Consider the following 24508-nt stretch of genomic DNA (forward strand, 5'->3'; position numbering starts at 1 on the left):
TCTTTCTTTTCTCCATGCTCAATGTGGTACACACAAGGACACAGGACAGAGGTTGAGTCAACTTTAATCCATGTTAACTGGCTGCAAGTGTGATTTAGTTATTGCCAACACCTGTTAGGTGTCACAGGTAAGTTACAGGTGCTGTTAATTACACGAATTAGAGAAGCATCACATGATTTTTCAAAGGGTGCCAATACTTTTGTCCACTCCCTTTATTAGGTTTGGTGTGGAATTATATCCAATTTTGCTTTAGGACAATTCTTTTTGTGTTTTTTTCATTGAAGACAAATTAAATGAAGAGACTAATACCAAAGAATTTGTGATTGCAATCATTTTCAGGAAGAAACTGAGTATTATCTGACAGAATTGCAGGGGTGCCAATACTTTTGGCCAGCACTGTACATATAATTTCCCTTGGATTGACCGCCCTGGGTCACGGACCGGGTCACCGCCACTGTGACTACAACCCCCAGCATCTACCGGCCCGGCACCGGGTACCCCACAGCCCAGGGGGCGCGTCACTTCCTGTAAGTGTTTCCTCCACCCTTACCCACTGCTTGGTTCCCCCTATCTTTGGTTCCCCCATCTCCTCTATTCCGGACCGGGGCAGCACCCTGGTGCATTTAGGCCCCCTACAGGACAGGAGTGGTGCAGTGTTGAGTGTGAAGTGGGGTCCTGTGTGATGCTCCATCCTTACCTGGAAGAGCAGATACCACACCTCTATCTGAAGTGCAGTCCCCATGTGGCGACTGAACCCTCAGGGGCGCCACACATGCACATTTGTGGCCTGCTGGAGGTCAATTTGCAGGGCTCTGGCAGTGCTCCTCCTGTTCCTCCTTGCACAAAGGCAGAGGTAGCGGTCCTGCTGCTAGGTTGTTTCCCTCATACGGCTCCCTCCACATCTCCTGGTATCAGCTCCATGCTCTTGACACTGTGCTGACAGACACAGCTACCCTTCTTGCCACAGCTCGCACTGATGTGCCATCCTGGATGAACTGCACTACTTGAGCAACTTCTGTGGGTTGTACTGTAGACACCGCCTCATGCTACTGTACCTCTAGGGGTGAGAGCAATAGCGAAATGAAAAAGTGACCAAAACAACAGCCAAAAAGGATGAGAACAGAGAAATGGTCTGTGGTCACCACCTGCAGAACCACTCTATAGGGGCTATCTTGCTAATTGCCTATCATTTCTACCAGTTGTCTGTTCCATTTGCACAACAGCAGGAGAAATTGATTCACAATCAGTGTTTCTTCATAACTGGACAGGTAGATTTCACAGAAGTGTTATTGACTTGAAGTTACATTGTGTTGTTTAAGTGTTCCCTTTATTTTTTTGAGCAATGTATAACCCCAGTGATGCAACAGTTTACCGAATGTGTGATTTCAAAAGTTTTCATACTTTGAGAGTCATAGAAGCGGTTACATCTCTCAACATTCGGGCAAGTGACACAGTGACCACAGGGTGTGCATCTCTAAGAAGGACCATTTCAGTTAAATATATAACCAGTATCCAAGTCACGATGATGGCTGTGAACAAGAAAATCATATCGATTCCTAGATCGTCTAAACCTAATAGGAGGGTATTTGGGTATGGTTTTATTGAGATTTTCATCACAAAAAAGGATAGATCAGTGCTTAAGAAGGACGTCCCTAACATGTTGATATCTTGATTGATTTCATTGGCCAACTCTGGGTCTCAAAAGTTCTGACCGTGTTGTCCATCTAGCTTGGTTACAGTCTACTGGGCAGATTCTGGAGAATCCATGTGCACAAGGGACAAGGACAACAATGAATATTGGATGTTCGTGATGTAAAAGCCCTCAGGCGGTGCTGTATTAATAAAAGGCACGATTCAGTCATACAAATCACTGCATGGGCTCAGAAATACGTCCAGAAATCATTGTCTGTGATTAAGTAGAATTAAGTCCATCGAGTATACTCTAACATGTTGATACAGATGGCAAAAACCCAATGAGACTTATTGTAATTGCCCCAAATTAGGGGGAAAATTCCTTTCCAAATCCACTTACAGCAATCAGACTAGTTCCTTGGATCAGCATCCCATCACAAAATCTAATACTCATAACCTGTAATATATTTATCAAGAAAGGCATCCAGGCCCTGCTTGTACTTTTGTAGTGAATCAACCATTACAGCATCATGTGGAGGAGATTTCCATAGACTCACTGCTCTTACAGTAAAGAATCATCTACTGTGATGATTAGAGATGAGCGTTGTTCTACTCGAACTGTTCGCCAATCTCAAATTCGAGCTGTTTTGGGCGGTGTTCGAGCCGTTCGGCGAACACGAACAATTTGAGAAAAATTCGGCTGTTCGAGGTTATGTTCGATAACTGTTCGTGCACCAAAATCATAACTGGATTTTTTCTCAGTAATGATGAAAATTAATGTTAATACGCAGTTTGAGTGTACAGCGGGGTGGGGGGAGGGGCAGGGGATGGATCTCTGCAGGAACAATGAAGATCCCCATTTTTTTTTCTCTTTCCCGCATTTGCAGTGGGGAGGTGCAATCTGTCAGCCTATCAGCAGCGCACACACGGAGCGAAGTGCTTTTTTTCACACAAGCAAGGGCATGTGTCATTGGCAGTGTATGTCACATGTCCTTGCCCTATAAGACCAAGCCATTTTCCCCGTCGCCACCATTTTCTCACTGCTGCAGCTGCGTGTTAGACGGCACCGCTGTTGCTGTGTGCGCTATACCTTGTTAATTTCAAGCCAATTTTCGCACAAATATACAGATAGCTTGGGAGTAGGGAATAGTTGTGATTGCAGTCCTTTTAAGGACTAGGTTACAGCATTTCCTACGACTTTTATCAGGGAGGTCTGTGCTCTTAAATAGATAGGTTGTGGGAGTAAAGACTAATTGTAATTGGAGTCCTTTTCAGGACTAGGTTACATCAGTTCCTATCAGTTTTTGCCAGGCAGGTCTGTGCCAGTGCTGTGCAAGTTTTTTCACAGCATTTGGCTGAATCTAGCAAAGCTAATCCTTTTTGGCCTATTGCAGAGTGTGTTAGTCAGTGGAGTAGCCTATCTGTGTTGCAAGATATACCACCTGTGTATAGAATACCAATTTTTTTACTGCACCTAGTGAAGTAAAATCTTTTGGGCATAGCATCATTCTATTAGTCCATCTATACTGACCTCCATCAGGTTGCAAACTGAATATAATTTTTTTCTGCATCTAGCTCTGAAAAAATATTTGGGCTTCTAGCAGTGTGTGGGACTTGGTCTATTAGTCCATCTATACTGACCTCCATCAGGTTGCAAATTAAAAATAATTTTTTTCTTCATTTAGCTCTGAAAAAATATTTGGGCTTCTAGCAGTGTGTGGGACTTGTTCTATTAGTCCTTCTATACTGACCTCCAGCAGGTTGCAAATTGAATATAATTTTTTTCTGCATCTAGCTCTGAAAAAATAGTTGGGCTTCTAGCGGTGTGTGGGACTTGGTCTATTAGTCCATCTATACTGACCTCCATCAGGTTGCAAATTAAAAATATTTTTTTTCTGCATCTAGCTCTGAAAAAATATTTGGGCTTCTAGCAGTGTGTGGGACTTGGTCTATTAGTCCATCTATACTGACCTCCATCAGGTTGCAAATTAAAAATAATTTTTTTCTTCATTTAGCTCTGAAAAAATATTTGGGCTTCTAGCAGTGTGTGGGACTTGTTCTATTAGTCCTTCTATACTGACCTCCAGCAGGTTGCAAACTGAATATAATTTTTTTCTGCATCTAGCTCTGAAAAAATAGTTGGGCTTCTAGCGGTGTGTGGGACTTGGTCTATTAGTCCATCTATACTGACCTCCATCAGGTTGCAAATTAAAAATAATTTTTTTCTGCATCTAGCTCTGAAAAAATATTTGGGCTTCTAGCAGTGTGTGGGACTTGTTCTATTAGTCCTTCTATACTGACCTCCAGCAGGTTGCAAATTGAATATAATTTTTTTCTGCATCTAGCTCTGAAAAAATAGTTGGGCTTCTAGCGGTGTGTGGGACTTGGTCTATTAGTCCATCTATACTGACCTCCATCAGGTTGCAAATTAAAAATAATTTTTTTCCGCATCTAGCTCTGAAAAAATATTTGGGCTTCTAGCGGTGTGTGGGACTTGGTCTATTAGTCCATCTATACTGACCTCCATCAGGTTGCAAATTAAAAATAATTTTTTTCTGCATCTAGCTCTGAAAAAATATTTGGGCTTCTAGCAGTGTGTGGGACTTGGTCTATTAGTCCATCTATACTGACCTCCATCAGGTTCCAAATTAAAAATAATTTTTTTCTTCATTTAGCTCTGAAAAAATATTTGGGCTTCTAGCAGTGTGTGGGACTTGTTCTATTAGTCCTTCTATACTGACCTCCAGCAGGTTGCAAATTGAATATAATTTTTTTCTGCATCTAGCTCTGAAAAAATAGTTGGGCTTCTAGCGGTGTGTGGGACTTGGTCTATTAGTCCATCTATACTGACCTCCATCAGGTTGCAAATTAAAAATAATTTTTTTCTGCATCTAGCTCTGAAAAAATATTTGGGCTTCTAGCAGTGTGTGGGACTTGTTCTATTAGTCCTTCTATACTGACCTCCAGCAGGTTGCAAATTGAATATAATTTTTTTCTGCATCTAGCTCTGAAAAAATAGTTGGGCTTCTAGCGGTGTGTGGGACTTGGTCTATTAGTCCATCTATACTGACCTCCATCAGGTTGCAAATTCAAAATAATTTTTTTCTGCATCTAGCTCTGAAAAAATATTTGGGCTTCTAGCGGGGTGTGGGACTTGGTCTATTAGTCCATCTATACTGACCTCCATCAGGTTGCAAATTAAAAATAATTTTTTTCTGCATCTAGCTCTGAAAAAATATTTGGGCTTCTAGCAGTGTGTGGGACTTGGTCTATTAGTCCATCTATACTGACCTCCATCAGGTTGCAAATTAAAAATAATTTTTTTCTTCATTTAGCTCTGAAAAAATATTTGGGCTTCTAGCAGTGTGTGGGACTTGTTCTATTAGTCCTTCTATACTGACCTCCAGCAGGTTGCAAATTGAATATAATTTTTTTCTGCATCTAGCTCTGAAAAAATAGTTGGGCTTCTAGCGGTGTGTGGGACTTGGTCTATTAGTCCATCTATACTGACCTCCATCAGGTTGCAAATTAAAAATAATTTTTTTCTGCATCTAGCTCTGAAAAAATATTTGGGCTTCTAGCAGTGTGTGGGACTTGTTCTATTAGTCCTTCTATACTGACCTCCAGCAGGTTGCAAATTGAATATAATTTTTTTCTGTATCTAGCTCTGAAAAAATAGTTGGGCTTCTAGCGGTGTGTGGGACTTGGTCTATTAGTCCATCTATACTGACCTCCATCAGGTTGCAAATTCAAAATAATTTTTTTCTGCATCTAACCCAGCCAATAGTTTTGGCCTAATACCACAGTTTGGCCACTCAGCTCTGCTCGGTTACCATCCATTGTTTTTTTGTGCAAACAACTCCAGAGTTGTGAATTAGTTAACCACCAAAATGAGTGGAAAAAGGCCTGCTGCTGGTGGAAAGGGGAATAGGCGTGTTGGGAAGGGGAAAAAAGGTTGTGTCCGTGGGGTAGGTGTTAAAGCAACAGTAACATCTGCAGAAGAAAGACCATCTTCCAGCCAAAGTAAAATGTCTACTTCTTTTAGCGGACAATGTGATAAGATCCCTTTTTTACGGCCACGCCAATCACTACAAATTCCAGATGAGGCACAAAAACAGCAGGTGCTTCAACGGATATCAAGTGCTCCTTTAAGTGGGCTCTCCTCCACATCAACTTCAACATCACAAATACTCCAGTCCTCAAAGGTGTCACCCAAATCGCACTTGCTTCCTCACAGCTCCCAAATCTCCAGCTGCCCGTCTGAGTATGAGGTAGAACAGATGGTTGAGTCTGCAGAGCTGTTTACTCATACTATAGCCTGGGAATCAGAGGTCGACTCCAGCGCTTCTGTGAATCCAGACGAGGAAATGATCTGCACTGATGCCCAGAATCTTTATGAGTCGGATCCAGGACCAGACGCAGAAGGTTCTGACCATAATGTAGACCCTCATTCCCAAACTGTAACTCCTGTTGGTGGAGACAATGAGGAAGATGATGATAAGACTCAAATACCTGATTGGAGCGACAACTTTAGTTTTTTGTCAGGGCAGGAACAGGTTGGCTCTGAGGACGACGGGTGTGATAACGCACAGGGTGATGATGATGAGGTCGGAGATCCCACTTACTGTCAACCCACAGTCAGCCAAGAGATGAGGTCAGCAGAGGAGGTGGAGGAAGATGCTAGTGACGACGAGGTCAGGTTGCGCCTTCCTGGACAGAGACGTAGTACTGGAAGCACGTCAACAACTGCATCCTCAAACACAACTCTGCCTCTCACCACAAGTCGTGGTGGCTCTTCAGGTCGCATGGGTGCTAAGCCTTGCATAGCCTGGGCATTTTTTCAGATCGATAAAGATGACCCAACTCGTGTTATCTGTAACATTTGTCAGCAAAAGCTAAGTAGAGGCCAAAAAATACATAGTTTGAGTACTTCATGCATGAACCGGCACATGGACATGAAGCATAAGTTGCAGTGGGAAGCTCAGTGTGCTACAATGCGGCCTAGCCGGCCGGGACAATCACCGTCTGCCATATCTTGTGCATCCGCGGCCTCTTCATCCTCTGTGACTGGGGGGACAGCAGTCACACCTGTTTTGGGGCGCAGACCTGCCACCTCTTTACCCGCAACAGCCAGCGTGATTGGCAGGTCATCATTTTCTTTGGAGGTGGTAACACCAGCTGGTGTTGAGCGCTGTCCGACATCGATAGCACCACCTTTGGATCAAGGCAACCTAACATGTCCGCCTGCATCTTCCTCACAGACCGGCAGTTTGCCGGGGACACCCTTATCAACCCCGTCTAAGCACAATAGCCAGCCCTCGGTCCCTCAGATGTGGACAAGTAAAAGACCATTTCCTCCTAGCCATGAGAAAGCTAAGAGGTTGAATTTCACCATCTGCAAGCTCTTGGCTACAGAAATGCTGCCTTTCCGCCTGGTGGACACAGAGGATTTTCGAGACCTTATGTCCGTCGCAGTGCCCCAGTACCAGATGCCCAGTCGGCACTACTTCTCAAAGAAAGGTGTGCCTGCGCTCCACCAGCATGTCGCACACAACATCACCGCTTCTTTGAGAAACTCTGTGTGTGACAGGGTGCATTTCACCACAGACACTTGGACGAGTAGGCATGGACAGGGGCGTTACATGTCGCTGACTGGGCACTGGGTAACTATGGTGACAGCAGGACAAGGGGCTGCTGTCCAAGTCTTGCCGTCCCCACGAGTTGTGCGTCAATCCTCTTTATGTCAAAGTTCCTCCACTGCTTCTGCCTCCTCAACCTCCTCTCGGTCTTCCACCTGCACCCAAAGCCTGTCTGGTCATGCCACAAGCTTTCTAACTGCGCAGAAGGGATCCTGCACACCTCCTTACTATGCTGGCAGTAGGGCTCAACGTCATCAGGCGGTTTTTACATTGAAATGTCTGGGAAATGTGAGTCACACAGCTGAGGAGTTGTGGTCAGCTCTGGAGAACCAATTTCATGAATGGTTGTCTCCACTGGACCTGAAACCAGGGAAGGCCGTGTGCGACAATGCTGCAAACCTGGGTGCGGCCCTTCGCCGGGGCAATGTCACACACGTGCCTTGTATGGCTCACGTGTTGAACCTGGTTGTCCAGCAATTTTTAGCCCACTATCCCAGACTAGATGGCCTTCTGCAGAGGGCACGGTCGCTGTGTGCTCACTTCCGCCGTTCGCATCCCGCAGCTCAGCGACTTACATCTCTACAGAAGTCGTTGGGCCTGCCACTTCACCGGCTAAAATGCGATGTGCCTACCCGGTGGAATTCAACTCTGCACATGTTGCAGCGACTGTGGCAGCACCGACAAGCCCTGGTGCAATACGTTCTGACGTATAGACTGGGCCAACGAGATTCAGAGGTGGGGCAAATCACGCTGGAGGAGTGGTCTCAGATCAGGGACCTATGCACCCTTCTGCACAGTTTTGAAATGGCGACGAAGATGTTTAGTGCTGACGATGCCATTATCAGCATGACTATTCCGGTGATTTACATGCTGGAGCACATGTTAAAGAGAATTCGGAGTCAGGTGGTGGCACAAGAGGAGGTGGAGGAAGTAGAGGAGGAGGAGTTGTATGCGGAAGGGCTAACATCTGCAAGGTCCAGACGGTCGGCAGCACCAAGGCGGCAGGCATGTGAGGGTGGGGGAGATGGTTTTACCAGGGCGCATGGTAGCAGCCAAACTAGTGAGGAAGGTGCAGGAGCCCAGGAAGAAGTGGAGGACGAACTGATGGAAGACTCATCAGATGAGGGAGACCTTGATCACATTTCTGTTGTGCGAGGTTGGGGGGAGAGGACAGAGGAAGGAAGCATGATTGTTACCTCGCCACCAACACAACAGGGACTTGGTGCTCCTGGATGCGCAACACACATGAGTGCCTTCTTGCTGCACTACCTGCAACATGACCCTCGAATTGTGAGAATTAGAAATAATCCTGACTACTGGGTTGCCACACTGTTAGATCACCGGTACAAAAGTAAATTTGCAGAAATTATTCCTGCCATAGAAAGGGATCAGCAGAGACTGTTGCAGAATCTTACATGTGCTTTTCCACAAAATACCAGTGGTGCACGTAGTGAATCTCACAGTTCCAACTTGCCAACCGTGGGACCGTCAAGTGTTCAGCACTCAAACCGTAACAGAACCACAGTATCTGCTGGTAACATCAATTTTGCGGAATCATTTCACCACTTTTTTAGCCCATCCTTTGCAAGGCCACAGGAGACAAGAAGTCTGACACATAGTCAACGCCTAGAGACGATGGTACAGGAGTATCTCCAAGTAAACATTGAAGCCACGACTGTGTCACTGGACCCTTGCTCTTTTTGGGCTTCCAATCTGGATAAATGGCCGGAGCTAGCCACTTACGCCTTGGAGATCTTGTCATGCCCCGCAGCCAGCGTTCTGTCTGAACGTGTGTTCAGCGCTGCTGGTGGTGTGCTGACAGATAAGCGCACGCGGCTCTCCACTGATAATGTAGACAGACTCACGTTCATAAAGATGAACAAATCATGGATCCGAAACGACTTTTCTACCCCTGTGTCATCCTGGGGAGAGTAAAAGCTTGATGATTGGTTAAAATCACCCTACCAACCGTTTTAAGCTTTCAAATTACTAATCATGTTTATCTGTATCTTGGCTGGAAAATAATTTGGGCTTTGTAGCAGTGTGCAGCACTGATTCTATTAGGCCATCTATAATAAGCTCCACCAGATTTAAAATTACTAATCATGTTTATCTGTATCTTGACTGGAAAATAATTTGGGCTTTGTAGCAGTGTGCAGCACTGATCCTATTAGGCCATCTATACTAAAGCTTCACCAGATTTAAAATTAATAATAATTTTTAGCTGCATCTAGCCCGGAAAATAATTTTGGGGCTCCGAGATGCGCAAGACACATAAGTGCCTTCTTGCTGCACTACCTGCAGCATGACCCTCATATTGTCAGAATTCGAAGTAATCATGACTACTGGGTTGCCACACTCTTAGATCCCCCAAACTTTTCGATCAACCATTTCATTTTAATAAAGACCAAAAAAATGGTCATTTTTGAAATTATAAGCATTAGCAGGTTGTTAGAAACTGAAATCAAACAGTTTTCAACTCAAAACTTTATTCTAGGTGATGTTACATTTTCACATAGGACCCCTTGTTCGAAAGGAGCTTCTGAACTCTCTCGTCCATTGAATTTGTCAGGTTTTGGATGGTTTCTGCTTCAATTGTTTTGCATGAGGACAGAATACCCTCCCAGAGCTGTTGCTTAGATGTGAACTGCCTCCCGCCATCATAGACACTCCTTTTAATGATGCTCCAAAGGTTCTGAATGGGGTACAGGTCAGGGGAGCATGGTGGTCACACCATAAGTTTGTCCCCTTTTATGCCCATATCAGCCAGGAGATGCAGATGTTTTATGTGCAGCATGAGATGGTGCATTATCATGCAGAAAAATGATCTTGCTGTGAAATACACGGTTCTTCTTCTTGAACCATGGCAGGAAGTGCTGTTTGAGAAAATCCACATACATTATGGAGTTCATCTTTAGCACCTTCAGGGATCCTAAAGGGGCCGACAATCTCTCTCCCCATGATTCCAGCCCAAAACATTACTCCACCTCCTCCTTGTTGGCGCTGTAGCCGTGTTTGCGTGGGGTGTCCATCAACCAGCCATCCTCCACTCCATCCATCTGGACCATCGAGCGCTGCACGGCACTCATCCGTGAACAAAACAGTTTTGAAATCAGTCTTCATGTAATGTTTGGCCCACTGGAGCCGTTTCTGCTTGTGTGAAGTGGATAGAGGATGTCGACAGGATGGCGTATGCACAGCTGCAAACCTCTGAAGGACCCTGCATCTTGTTGTTCGGGGGACGTTGGAGGCACAAGCAGCTTCAAAAACTTGTCTGCTATGACAAGGCTTTTTTGCCGCTGCTCTTTCAACCTGACGTAATTGCCTGTAGGAAAGAGTCCTCTATTTGCCCTTATCAGCACGCACACGTGTGTACTGTGAATCAGCTACATACTTCTTGATTGCCAAGACACTTCATCCTGATCATCGCACAATGTTGATTGTAGTCATGCCTTGACCTAAACACTCCACAATTTGTTGCTTCTCAGCAGCCGACACATCCTTTTTCTTTCCCATTTTGGCAGAAAATGTAGGCTGCTTAATAATGTGAGACAACCTTCTTAAGTAGTCTTGCCTTTCATTGGACACACCTGCCAAACTAATTAGCACAGGTGTCTGCAATTGCTTACAGTGATATAAAGAGCCCTGACACACATCACCATCAATGAGTTTAACTGACAAACAAACAAATTCTTCCCTTATCACTCCTAAACACTTTTTGCATAATAATTTGGAACGCAGTGTACATGTGCTTTTCCACAAAACACCAGTGGTTCACGTAGTGAATCTTACAGTTCTAACTTGCCAACCGTGGTCTGTATGGAGTTGTTCAATAAAGGGCCCAAAATTAAGATAACATAGATGGGAGAGGTCTCTATGAATAAGAATTCCTAACTATTTGATACCCTGTGAGGGCCAGGCAAAGGGAAAGTTGGACTGGATGGAATCCTATATGGATTTGGGGAGGGAGACATCAAGGGCCTCAGACTTCGCTGCATTGATTTTAAAATTTGACCATGTAACAAAGTGATCTATTTCAGCCATAACAGCATGAATGGATATATGTGATTGAGTGATATATACTAGGACATCATCAGCAAATAGAGAGCACTTGTACTCCCACCTCAATCCACCTAATATTGGGGTTATGGCGAATTGATGAGAGCAGGTGCTCCGTCACTAGGATGTATAAGAGAGGGGACAGAGGACATCCCTGCCTTGTCCCATTGGTGATTGTGAAAGGTGATGAAAATGTTCTGATGCACCCCCTGGGCCTTGGGACACCCGGAGCCGGACCCTTTTTGGTGGATGCTGGTGGTTGTAGTCTCCGTGGCGGCGACCCGGTTCCGTGGCTCAGGGTGGTCAAACCAGTGGCGGAACTATTTATGTGGTTTTGATGTTTAAATGTCCGACTACGCCACCCGTGGATTGCGGTCAGAGTGAACCGCCGCTGCAGGGCAGACCGCTGAGGCTGGTGTTGTGGGTGCAGCAGAGCGTAGCATAACTCCCCACGGGAGGAGTATAGCCTCAGGGCAGTGTATGCGGAGGATGGGGGTGATGGTGCAGGGCAGCAGCAGTAACGACACGGAGTCAGTGATGCAGTTCAGGGCCTTTACTCACAGTTCTTATTATCCAGACCACGTCTGCAGGTAACGGCTGCCCACGTCGTACTGTGCTCACCAGGTGAGGGGCTCAGACAACTCCCAGATAACTTTGGAGTGCTTCACAGGACCCCCTTTGTGTGTCCTTTGTCTGGCCTTTCTTACCAACCCTTCTGTCCGGGTGCCTCGGGCCTCCTCTTAGTAAACTTGGCGCCAGTTTCCCTGACCCTATGTGGTGTCTTCCTAGCGGGTGTAGCGAGGGGCTGCGCCACATAAAATGTCACAGCCTCCGGTTTCTAGCTGAGGGTCGTTTCCTGCCTCCACTAGTTTCGGGGACCGGTCTCCCCCTTTGGCCTGACCCCTCCACGCAGGTGGATTCGGGCGTGCGGTGGCGACTCGCCCGTCCGCACCCCTGGGATCCCTTCATTCCTCGTTCCTGGAGCCTTCTCCACTCCTCTTCCTTCCTTCTCCCTCTTCCAGGCCTGGGCCTCTGTTACTAGGCCCGCCTCCGGAGCAGAGCTCATGCAGAGCCCCTGCTCCCTGCCACTTCTGCTCAGACTTCTCTGCACTGAACTAAGATGGTGCCCACCTTTTATACTCCCTTCTCAATGCACCCAGGAACTGCTTCCTCCCTGCTCCTGCACTACAGGGTTCCCCTTCCTCAGTGTTCCCTCCCCCCACTCCAGCCAGGGACAGGGACTGTCGTGCCCATCTCAGAGGCATATTGGTCGCCCTGCCCCACGGCAATGTGGTGTAATGCATGCAGGTGTCGGGTCCTGATCCACACTCCATCCTTACCTGAGAGTGAGATATCACACCTCTGGGTGAGGTGCAATACCTCTGTAGCAACCGAGCCCTCAGGGTGCTACAGTTCCATTTATCTTCAGCCTAGGTGACGTATTGTGATACAGGGCCGTGATTTTGGCTATAAAAGGGTCCCCTAGACCCCTACCCCAAGCTTTTTAAGAGAATCATATATGGCGTGCCAGGAGACTCTATGGAATGCTTTCTCTCACGAGAGTATCTAATTACAAATTTTTAACTGCATCTAGCCCAGGAAATACTTTGTGCCTAGTAGCAGTGTCTGCTAGTCAGCGGATTATCCCGGCTGTTAAGCAAGCTACACCACCTGTAGTTTAGACACTTAATTTTTTCAAAGGAAATGCTTCAGGACCATGGGATACTCAGTGAAGAGCATCAGGAGGCACCCCAAGGCATAGGGGCTGGGACTGGCAGTAGGATGCCTTGCGGTGGACAGCCGAGCTCGATCCTTATAAAAGCTTTTTAACTGCAGCAGCTTTAGTGGACGCTACTGGAGCTGGAATTACGCGGCTGCTGGCATGAGACTTGCCCTCCAATAGATCCTTGTAAATGGATTTAAAGTGTATTCATTCAAATTAGAGAGACAATTTAATTTAAAAAGCTTAGAGCTGCCTCCACCACAGGGGGGCTCGCTCGACCCACCAGCGGACAGGCACCAGTATTGGGAGAGGGGGGCTGGCCATCAGGGTTCACCGCGGCTCTGGCACAAACCCGGCGACACGGAGGTGGCACGGGCAGGAGCGGACTGGCCGTGTCGGCTTCTCACTTTTTGGATTTTAGAAGGGCATGACATGCCTATATCTGTGTCTCCCCCTCCTTTTACTCCTCCACCTCTTTTAATTTCGCATGACTATATGTACTTGTCACTTTTCCATGTGTTAGTTATGTCTTCTGAGCAGTTTGTCAGCTTTTGGACACCTTTGAAGGTGTTTTCTATGTGTTTCTATGTGTTTTTGTTTGCCTGCCATTGGTTTTAACGGTGTTCGAAGGTGTTCGACGAACAGTTCGACGAACAGTTCGGCGAACACACGGGTGTTCGACGAACCGAACCGAACTCGAACACTACGGGGGTGGCTCAACACTAGTGATGATGATTAAACCTTCTTTCCTTTAGACATAGCGGATGCCCCATTGTTATTGCTGCAGGCCTAGGTGTAAAAAGATAATTAGAAAGATTTCTGTACTTTCCCCTCAAATATTTGTACATTGTAAAATATTCACCCTTAAAAACATAAGAGATGGACACTAAACAAGGTCAAAACAGGGGGTTAAGGAAAAAGGGGAGGGTAAGAAGGTGCTATTATGTGTCAGTATCTAACAGAAATTGGCCACCAGCAAGTGATTATCCATCTCAAATAACGAGCGCAATAATCCGTCAGAAGGATAACCTAGTAAAATAATCGTTCTAAGAAGCCAAGATAAAATGTGTTTGTTTCACTAGATTTTTTATAGATGCAGAAAGATACTCCATACCTCGGCCTTCCTTAATCCTAGCTTTAAGCTCACTTAATGACAGAGTATTAGTTTGTTTCCACCAAGAAGCAATGAGACATTTTGCTGCTGTGAATATGTAGAGGAGCAGATCAGCAGGTGGTTTACCCATAGCACATATAGACGTAAATGTATGTCCGTGCCGGGGTCTTCAAGTGCCGAGGAGGCTCAGGAGCTGAGCTTACTCCACACGCAACATATAACTGTAACAGCAGCGACCAGAGCTTCCTCCGATTGCTGCTATTTAACTAATTATAAGCTGCTGTCAGTCACCACAGGACCGTAAGCTGGGCTTCATGGAAGACCCTCATTTACACCATATACTGCAATACAACTGTATCCCAGTATATAGAACAAGTCATCAAAGTCTCGCAGGTTCAGTCATAAAAGTAATCAATCTGTACAAAGATAAAGATAAAAATAAATTGAAATGCCAGAATTGCTGTTTTTCAGTCACCACATCCCTCCCAAAAAATACAATAGAAAGTGATCAAAATATCTGATGTTCCCCAAAATGGTATCAATAGAAATACCAGCTTGCCATGTAATGTTTTTTTATATAGATTAAGCCATAAAAAAATGCTAGTTTTTTTTAAGGAAAAACAGTAACAAAATGCTCAAAAGGATGCCAAGTCATCTTCTCAGCATTTTTTTAGCCTCCCATTGACTTCTACTGAAAAGCTTCCTAACCGCTGAAGAATGGACATATCACTTATTGTAAATGCTTGGCAGTTTTGAAAACCTGAAATGTTTAAAGGGTGTTGAAAAGCCTGAACATATGATCAGCAAGTGGTTTATCCATAGAAATGAATAGGAAGATTCTTTTGAGTGTTTTGTGAGCTTTAAAAACACAGGGAAAAAAACTAGTTTGAAGAAAGTCTTAAATCTCTCACAAAGTATCTGGAAAAAAGTAAAATGTTTCTGGTGAATGGGTCCATTATAACTGCAAAATAAAAAAGTATATGGAAACAAGGGTTATACATATTGGAGCTGACTGTTCTGGAGTGCGGGTATTACCAATTTTAATTACCATTCACAAACTGAAGCACTTCTAAATAATGGGCTGTTTAATAATTTGTGTGATGAGATCTAGACTTTTTCATTGTTTTCTCGTTATATGATGAATCTGGGCTATTTTCACCAGTGCAAAACAACACTTTTAACAAACACACCTCATCTAAAATAACCATCCCATCATTACTCCATGGCATTAGAATAACTATTTGTGAGTATAACTGCCGCCTCCTATCTGTACATCTATATCTGCTTATAATTGTATATGTGATGATGTCACCGCGACAATGTTCCAGAGCTGATGGAGTCACTATAGTGAAGTCACAATATACCGGACAGTTCTACATGCCGTGTAACGCCTAATTCCGTTGAGGGTTGTTGAAGGCGTTAGAGAGAGAGGATTGTGGTATATTGTGATTGAAAAAATGGCGAACAAAAAGCGTTTCAAGCGAACTATTGTTATGTCTGATTCAGAGAACAGCCGTGATGAGGATTTCCATCAGGTGAGCCGTCACTTCTCTGCATTATTCCTATATATAACTATTCTATGGTCTAATGATTTATGTGACAACTTGTTAGAATGATCAGTATTGCTGTTTATTGGCTCTTTAATAGCTGATAATGAAGAATAATATTTCAGTTTGGATATTGGGTTAATAAGCCGCGACCTCAGAAAATCACAAAAGAGTTTATATCCATCTTACTAGCCCGTCACTAACATTATTACTAACAATAAAAGGATAAAATGCCCCCGCACTCCAGATCCATTACCTCATGTGCCCTTGTGAAAGCCAGAACTGGCCCCGTGTGTTATTTTCATACCCTTACTGATGATTTATGTGACATTTGGGGTCTTATATTTCTTCTCTTTTTCTAGTCCCATCCCAAAAAAAGATCAAGACTTCCGGACCATCAACCGGAAGATGGATTCAATACTGGTGTAACATCTGGAGACCCAGGTACTGATCTCCTATACAATCTAATCTCTGCTGATATGTGCCCCAGATATATTGGACTTATAATAACAGCTTTGCTGGGAATTGTACGGTTTGCAGTCTCTATACTTTCTTATTTTTATTTTTTTAAATGTGTTGTGTGTGACTTAAACATGAAAGGCCTAATCTTAGGCAAATCTATCAGTGTTTGATGAATAGGGACCATCAATCTTCACATCCTGGAAGATCCCTTTAGGTATCACTTATTGTTGTTACCTACAAAACCGTTTAATATATTCATTTTTTTTCACTTCCTCAGATCTCATTACACCTTTACCTTCATGCAGCAATGACATCAGCAGGTAGGATGAATCACATCTTCTCCAACGCTCAGCTCAGGTCCCATTAGGAGACATTTCTATTGAGGACAATCAGTGTCCTTCATCCCGGCTTCATATAAGGTCCTGGTGGTTCCTGGGCTCTGGATTATTTTATCTGATCCATTTATATCAATCATTTCCTCCATAATTTCATTCAGCTTCACTATTAGAATTTTCCCCACTGATTCATATTTCTATTTTTGTTTTCACAGTTACTTCAATGTCATTGTTGTATCTGATGACGAGGATTATTCTAGTGGGGAAGAGACATCATCTCGCAAAAGTATTTCTAGAGTTGTTTTCTAGACACAACCTACATTTCGGGTATTGGACACGGTCCATTGATCCATTTTCTGTTCTGTTATATGTTATTCACAGGACTCAGGACTTCTGACATCGAAGCTGCCGATGCCCCTGAGCAGTGCGGATCTCCAGAGATTTTTATTAACAGCGACGGTGACGACTATATAATAACACCATCATCTCCTGTCACTGGTCAGTGTCCAAAACTATGGATTATATCACAATCTATACAGATTATATACATTTCCCCTAAACATAATCTAACAATAGACAGGAGCACATTGACCTGATAGCCAACAAGTGATCACCGCCATAGCACTTTGGAATGAAAAGGGGAATTGGCCATTACTATCTGGTGTCTCCTCACTCCCTTTCAATCAAGGACTGCAGATTTTGTTAATCTCTATAAGAATATTATATAAATGTCCTAATGTAAAAATTACCAAAGATGAAAAGATTTTCACTGATCCATGTTTCCTTCCAGATACAGAATCATCTGGATACCTGGAGGGATACCTGGAGAGATCCACCTCAGAGGAGCAGTAAGTTATATAAAGTTATAAAATATGTTATAAACTAAGAAGTGGTGCCCCCTACTGGTGGACATCCTCAGCCATCACAATATCCAGCACTCTCGCATCTATTTGACACCCCCCAATCCATGTCATGGTTTAGTTAACCCCCCACCACCACCTCTCCTCCCTGTATAACTCCTGGCACCCAATGAATCCTTCCAGCTCCGCTCACATAGCAATGATATTGGGTTCTTGCATTGGCATTTTTGGGAGATTTATTTCAGTGCTGATTCCTCCACCTGCCCGGACTCATAGCTAATTGCTGGCTGCCTCTATTGTATATGAGCCCCTGACCTTCTACCCATTGTGGTGGCCTAGTCCTTAACTGGGAAATTCCTACCAAATTGTAGGGGAAAGGAATGAATAGGTAAATGCTGTGTATGTTCTGAGATATAACCTAAGGCTTCATGTATGATCTTCTTTTCCTTCTAGTCCTATTTGTACTATCCCAGGCTGCTTCATAGAGGAGATGACATCCCCCAAATCTCCATATGTGAAGAACTTCCAGGAGACCAAACACGAGTTGGTGACGAGGCTGTTCAAGTTTTACAACAGCACCGTGTTTGAGAACTTGGTAAAATATTATAATCTTTGGGTTATACATCCTCATCTATATTCTGCTGTCTGTAACTCTTCATGTGAATTTCTATGTGATAAATCGTCAATAACCTTTACTCCATGTAAATTCAGAGTCATAGAGGTGCAGAGGTAGCAGTCACCATGGCCCTGGTGCCTAAGGGAGTCTTTAGGACCAGTAGTCACAAGTTATACGTCCCATATATAGAAGGGACTGCATTTTCCGCTGTTTGTCATTGAATTACAGATATAATGTATTTTATTTCTTCATTCCCCATCTTTAGTTTCCTGAGTCCAAAATAGAAATCAAGTGGAGTAAAAGACTGAGGACAACATGTGCTTACTGTGTTAACAAGTTTCAGGATGGAGAACTATACTCCACGATTGAACTGTCTGAGAAAGTGTGTGACTCCGCAGGTAAGTTTGATATCACAATCATACGGCAACAACTTGACATTTTGATAGAAGTAAGATGTTGTTAGGGCCAGACCAAAGTTACTGCAACTTCCATAGCTTCCAAACCAGAGAAACACACACATGCATGGCTGTAAGTTCTTAACTGGATAGGATCATTGAAAAACCTCCAAGGACCCCATTTTGCATCCCCCAGTGGTGAACAGTAGATAAAATACACATAAATAGTGACTGCCAGGGGTGTACCTATAAATTACTGGGATGATGAATCAGAAGAGTTAGCCTGGATGGTGGAGATCCTTCAGGCCCTATAGTTGGTGAAATCCTGAAAGCTCCAGGGCAAATGTCTCTTCAGCCTTCCCTATAATATGGCCTAGCAGGTTGGCCCGTGTGATGTAAAGTATCTTTATACCTTATAATAACTGTATATTTTCTACCTTTAGAGCGCCTTAGAGATGCATTAGCACATGAATTGTGCCATGCCGCCTGTTGGCACTTTGACGGAGTACAGAGCGATTGGCATAATCCACTCTGGGTATGGTACACTAAACAGATCGAATGTGTCCACCCAGAGTTACCACCAGTGACCGTACATCATGCGTATGACATCAACTACACGTACAAGTACATGTGTGCAGGGTGTGAACACAGGTAAGGAGATATTTTATTTTTATACAATTATAAAGAAACTACATGAATGCAACTAATATCATGATATCAGGAGATCACTGAAGACTGAAATCTAATTTTCCATGAATAATCCATTCCCTTCCTATAAGAACTGATATTTCTGCCCTATCTTGTCTGCTAATCCCTGTTTTTTCTGTCTCCTTAGAGTCGGCCGTTTCACTAAGATCAGTGAAGAGAAAGCATTTTGCCGAAAATGTGGAGGCGGTCTTCTCATGGAAAACACCACCTAAGATGAGGACCGTCCATCTCCTTGAGGTCATACTCCATCCATACCTCAAGGAGACCCATAGTCCAGATATTACACCTGAATTTGGAAAAATCCACCAAAACCTGCAAAAATGTAATCCGGGCTGTACTATCAAACAAAAGCGATTTATTGCTTCCATTATCGAATGTAAGTATATATGTTCTTTAAATTTTATAGTAACAGAATACAGAACATTTATACAATAGTCAGTGTCCAGTACATGTCAAGAAACACATATCCTACAGAAACAATGTTTTATAAACTCACAGCATTAGAAAGGAGATAGCAGATTAAAATTACAGTGTTAGACTCTTACCAGGTGAGGTGGATCCTCCAAGCCCAAGGTCCAGGTGGGCACACGGGCGTCGGTGAAGCAGATAGGTTGGGCACGCGGGACACAGACAGCAGAGGGACCCGAAACCGCAGATAGACAAGAGATGTCCAGACAACCACAAACAGGCAGTCGGAATACTGGAAACCGCAGGCAAGCGGGATGCTGAAAACCTCCGGCAGAATCATAACACAATCATATCCTTAAAGTTATAATGTACTTACTATATAAAATAAGTGTATTACTATATTAACAAGTCATTCCTATTATCCATATTTACAGAACACCGTCATGGATGCTCCTCTGGTAAAGATTTGGCTCAGAAGCCTTCATGCAGTTCCAGAGGCTATAGATATGGGGAAATGTGCCTTTTCCAGACATGGAATATTCCTAAAACATATGTGAATGTCTTTATCTCCTGTCTCTGCTCCAGAACTCGGTCACGGCTTCCTATTCCTCGGACCAGCTCCATCTATGCTAGCCTGTGCCATATTACAACAAGGTACCTGATGAGGAACCCACCTCAGCTAATACTAGTGATGTTCATGTATATTACATTGCTGTTCTTGTTTAACTTTGTTCCTTCTGAAACATACCAGACTGCATATCCAGCTCTGTAATTTCTCTGAATAACTGTATCTTTGCTGGAAGATACCACATTGCATTATACATCTCAGCTTTTGCTGTGTGTAACCGCATCTCTGCAAGCAAGTTACCAGACTTCTTATAAATCTACTATTCCCATGTGTCCCCACAAATCACTCTGCTTCCTGCTTTTCTTGTCTGTCTGCTGTCCTGCATATCCTGCTGTCTTGGTCCTCACTGACCCACATGCCATCCAGCAAGACCCAATCTGCTGCACCATTGCCTCTTATCTGTGCTGCTCTCTCTGGCCTACGACTTAAAGACTCCACCTCACCATGTGAGCCCCTAAAAGAAAACCTAAGTCATGGATTCTAAAAGAGTGGTGTCATCAAGACTGTTGCCACTGGATGTGAAGGACTTATTTGGACTGGTTACACAACCTGCTGTGAGCCAATAGTGGGTCATGTATATTTCCTCTCAGCTCATGGATGCACTGCCTTACACTGCAGCTGTTACACAACGGGCTCCTCGAGGTCTGCCACTGTCTCCATCTTGTCTGGAACATTCTTCTTGGGGAACTTCACCAGATCTGCCTACTCCTGCTCGCTTTGATGGAGAGCCTAAGACCTGCTTGGACTTTGTTAACTAATGCACTGTACATTTTGAAATTTGTCTCCAACAATTATTTTTTTTACCGGTTGAGTAATGGCCATAACCATCTACTGAATATTCACTCACTTTAAGGGCAGGTTCTGGACTACAGATTCTGTTCACCTCTATAAGAATATCATGAAGAGGCCAACGAAAAACAAAACATTTTCACTTCTCCATATTTCTATATAGGCACAGAATCATCTGAATTCCTGCAAAGAGCCACTTCAGAGGAACAGTAAATTATATAATGTTGTACATTTTTTAACAAAATGTTTCATAATTAGGGTCAGGACCTGAGCTATGAAATTTCATGGTACGCACCCTCAGCCATTAGCCTAATTCATACTGCACATGTCCTGAACCCTCACATGTTCTGTGCGTTCAGAGACATTATCCCAGGCTTACTATATGATCTTCCATTCTTTGCAGAACTTGTGTAACATCCACCGCTGCTTCCTAAAAGATATTACATCTCCTTACATGATGGATTCCCAGGTGCCAAAACATGAGCTGGTAAGTGGTAACACAACTGTTCAAGATGTGCAACCGAACAGTGTTTGTTAAGAAAATAAAATATTGTGATCCCCCGGGTTGTACATCCTCATTTATATTCTGCCATCTATAACGCTTCATGTAAACTTTTAAATAAAAAAATCATCAATAACCTCTACTATTTCTCTATGTAAATGCATACTTATAGAGGTGCGGAGGTAGCAGTCACCCCCGGCCCTGGTGCCTAAGGGAGTCTTTAGGACCAGTAGTCACAAGTTATACCTCCTTTTTGTAGTGTCCTAGAAGGAACTGCTTTTTCTGTTGTTTGATGAAACAACAGATTTAATAGATTTTGATTCTTAATTTTTAATCTTTAGGTTCCTGATTCCACACAAATAATGTGGAGTAAAAGATTGAGGGCAAGATGTGCCCATTTTATCCATATCTGTCAGGATCAGGGTCGATTGAGTGGTCTGAAAAAGTGTGTGACTCCACAGGTAAGTTTCACGTGACAATCATTTGTAAAAATATCACATTTTGATAAAAATAACAGGTTGTTAGGGCCAGATTGAAGTTACTGCAACTTTATAGCTTCCAAAGGAGAGAAACACACACATGCATGGCTATATGTTGTTAACCAGATAGGATCATTGAAAATCCTTCAGGGACCCTTTATTCTCTGTTCCAGAGATGAACAGTGGATACAATACATATAATAAGTTACTGCCAGGGGTGTAGCTAGAAATTGCTGGGTCAATAAATCAGGAGCGTCAACCTGGGTGATGGAGTTACTTTACGTCCTATAGTTGGGGAAATCTCCAAAGCTCCAGGGCAAAAGTCTCTTGAGCCTTCCCTATAATATGGCCTAGCAGGTTGGCACTTATGATGTAAAGTATCTTTACAACTAATATTAATTGTATATTTTCTATCTTTAGAGCGCCTTAGAGACGCATTAGTACAAGAAATCGCCTGCTGGCGTATTGACGGAGTACAAACTGATGGACATGGTCCATTGTGGATGTCCTGCACTCAAAAGGTCGCCCGTATTCACACTGGGCTTCCACCATTGAGCATGTATCACACAATTGACGAAAACTACATGTACAACTACGTGTGTGAAAACAGGTAAGAAGATATTTTATTTTCATATAATTAGAAAATATATTCATGCAATTTATATTCTGATACCAAGAGATCAGTGAAGACAAGGATCTAATATTCCACTAATAATCCATGCCCTTCCTCAAATAATGCATATTCCTGCCCTTTTCTTTCTACTAATGTCTATTCCTTCTGTCTACATAGATTGAGGCTTTTCACAAGTATTGATGATGAGAGAGCATATTGCCGAAAATGTAGAGGCAGACGGCTCATACCGAGCACCCCCCAAGACTGGGACCATCTATCTCATAGTCATCATGCTCTATCCACACAGACGCAAGGATAGAACTGCAGTCCAGATATATCAGAGATTAGACCAGAATCTGGAATAATCCAACAAAACCTGCAGGAACTAAGTCCTAGCTGTACTAATAAATGGATGTGATCTATTGTTTCCATTACCAAATGTAAGTTTATATGTTTTTATGGTAGAGTTTTATAGTAACAGTATACGCAACAATATGACGAAGGCTCGCCGAAACGCGCGTAGGGGTGACACCAACCCCCCCTCCTCTTCCGTTCCTCCCGGGTTACCATCGATGCCTGATATCTAGGTAATTGTGCACATATGCTTTATTTTTCTTGCTGACTATTATTGTAGGCTTTGTATAGTCCTATTGCGACTTACTGGTGTTTTTACTAACCAGTTATGACCTACTCTTTCAGTCATATGTAATCAGGCATTTGTGAATTGTCTCTCTTCTTTGATTTAAATACTTATATGTGGACTTTGTGCTCCTCTAATGGACTTATTAATATAATGATTTCCCTTGGGGGTCGGTGGTGTCTCTGCTTTTTAATTAGCACACGTGGCACTTAGTGCCCTTAAGCTCTATGTAATTTTTGTATATTTTTTGTATATGTGTATTTAATAAAATAAATTTTCTAATTTGTATTTGGGGCTGTGTTGTCGCTGTATCTTTTTTCTATATCTCCCAACATTAATACAATAGCCAGTGTCCAGTACATGTCAGGAAACACATATCCCATAGAAACATTGTCTTATCTACTCACAGCATCAGACTGAATGGCAGATTAAGGTTATAACCAGTATTAAAAAAAATGTGAGCAAAAGAAATATCAGTTTTTCTTACCTTTCTCTGTAATAACTGTAATGACAAGGGAGTGCAAACATGATCATATCCATACAATTATAATGTCCATACTATATAAAATGAGTTTATTATTGTTTTAACAAGTCATTCCTATTATCCACATTCACAGAATACGACCAAGGATGCTTCTTCCAAAACTAAGAATCCTGCTCATGGCCTGCATGCTTTCCGAAGGCTATGTACATGGTGGACAACGTGACTTCTCCAAGCGGAGATTATGCCTACAACTCCTGTAATTGTATATCGCAATGGAGAGTTGTTGTCTGGAAGAGTCCTCATAAAGTCGGGAAGAGCAGAATTATACCATCTGTTGGCCTACTGCAATAGAGGAGGAAGAGTGTGCTGAGAATAAAAATTTCATAAAATGAAAAATAAAATAAAATAAAAAAATACAGAAAACCAAATAAGGTTAATCTCAGCTATATTCTATATCTAAAACCTTCAATATGATGTAAAAAATATATTCTCCTTCCTCATCCCAACCCTAAATAACAACAAAATAGATATGTATTCCTGATCTTCATATTTCCTTCACCTGTGTCTGAGTCCTGCGGCCTTCGACAGGAACTTCAGATTACTGAAACTCATAGAAGATAATTATGCTGAGTATATACAGTATATCTCAGATACTGAGTTCTCATGTACATATGAAAGTATATAGGAATACATCTGAGAAATATCAGAAAAGTTGGTCACAGCAAGAAAAGGGTGCTAGAAATAATTAAATATATGCAACTGTGCTAAATATTACTTCACCCATAAATATATGCATGTTAAAGGGACTCTGTCAACACAGAATGACTGTTCAAACCAAGCACAGGCTCTCGGTGCTCCATAGTAGGGCTAAACAT

Source organism: Phyllobates terribilis, unplaced genomic scaffold, assembly GCF_046119375.1.
Source record: "Phyllobates terribilis strain yellow unplaced genomic scaffold, ASM4611937v1 Scaffold_3__8_contigs__length_932513732, whole genome shotgun sequence".
Lineage (NCBI taxonomy): Eukaryota > Metazoa > Chordata > Amphibia > Anura > Dendrobatidae > Phyllobates > Phyllobates terribilis.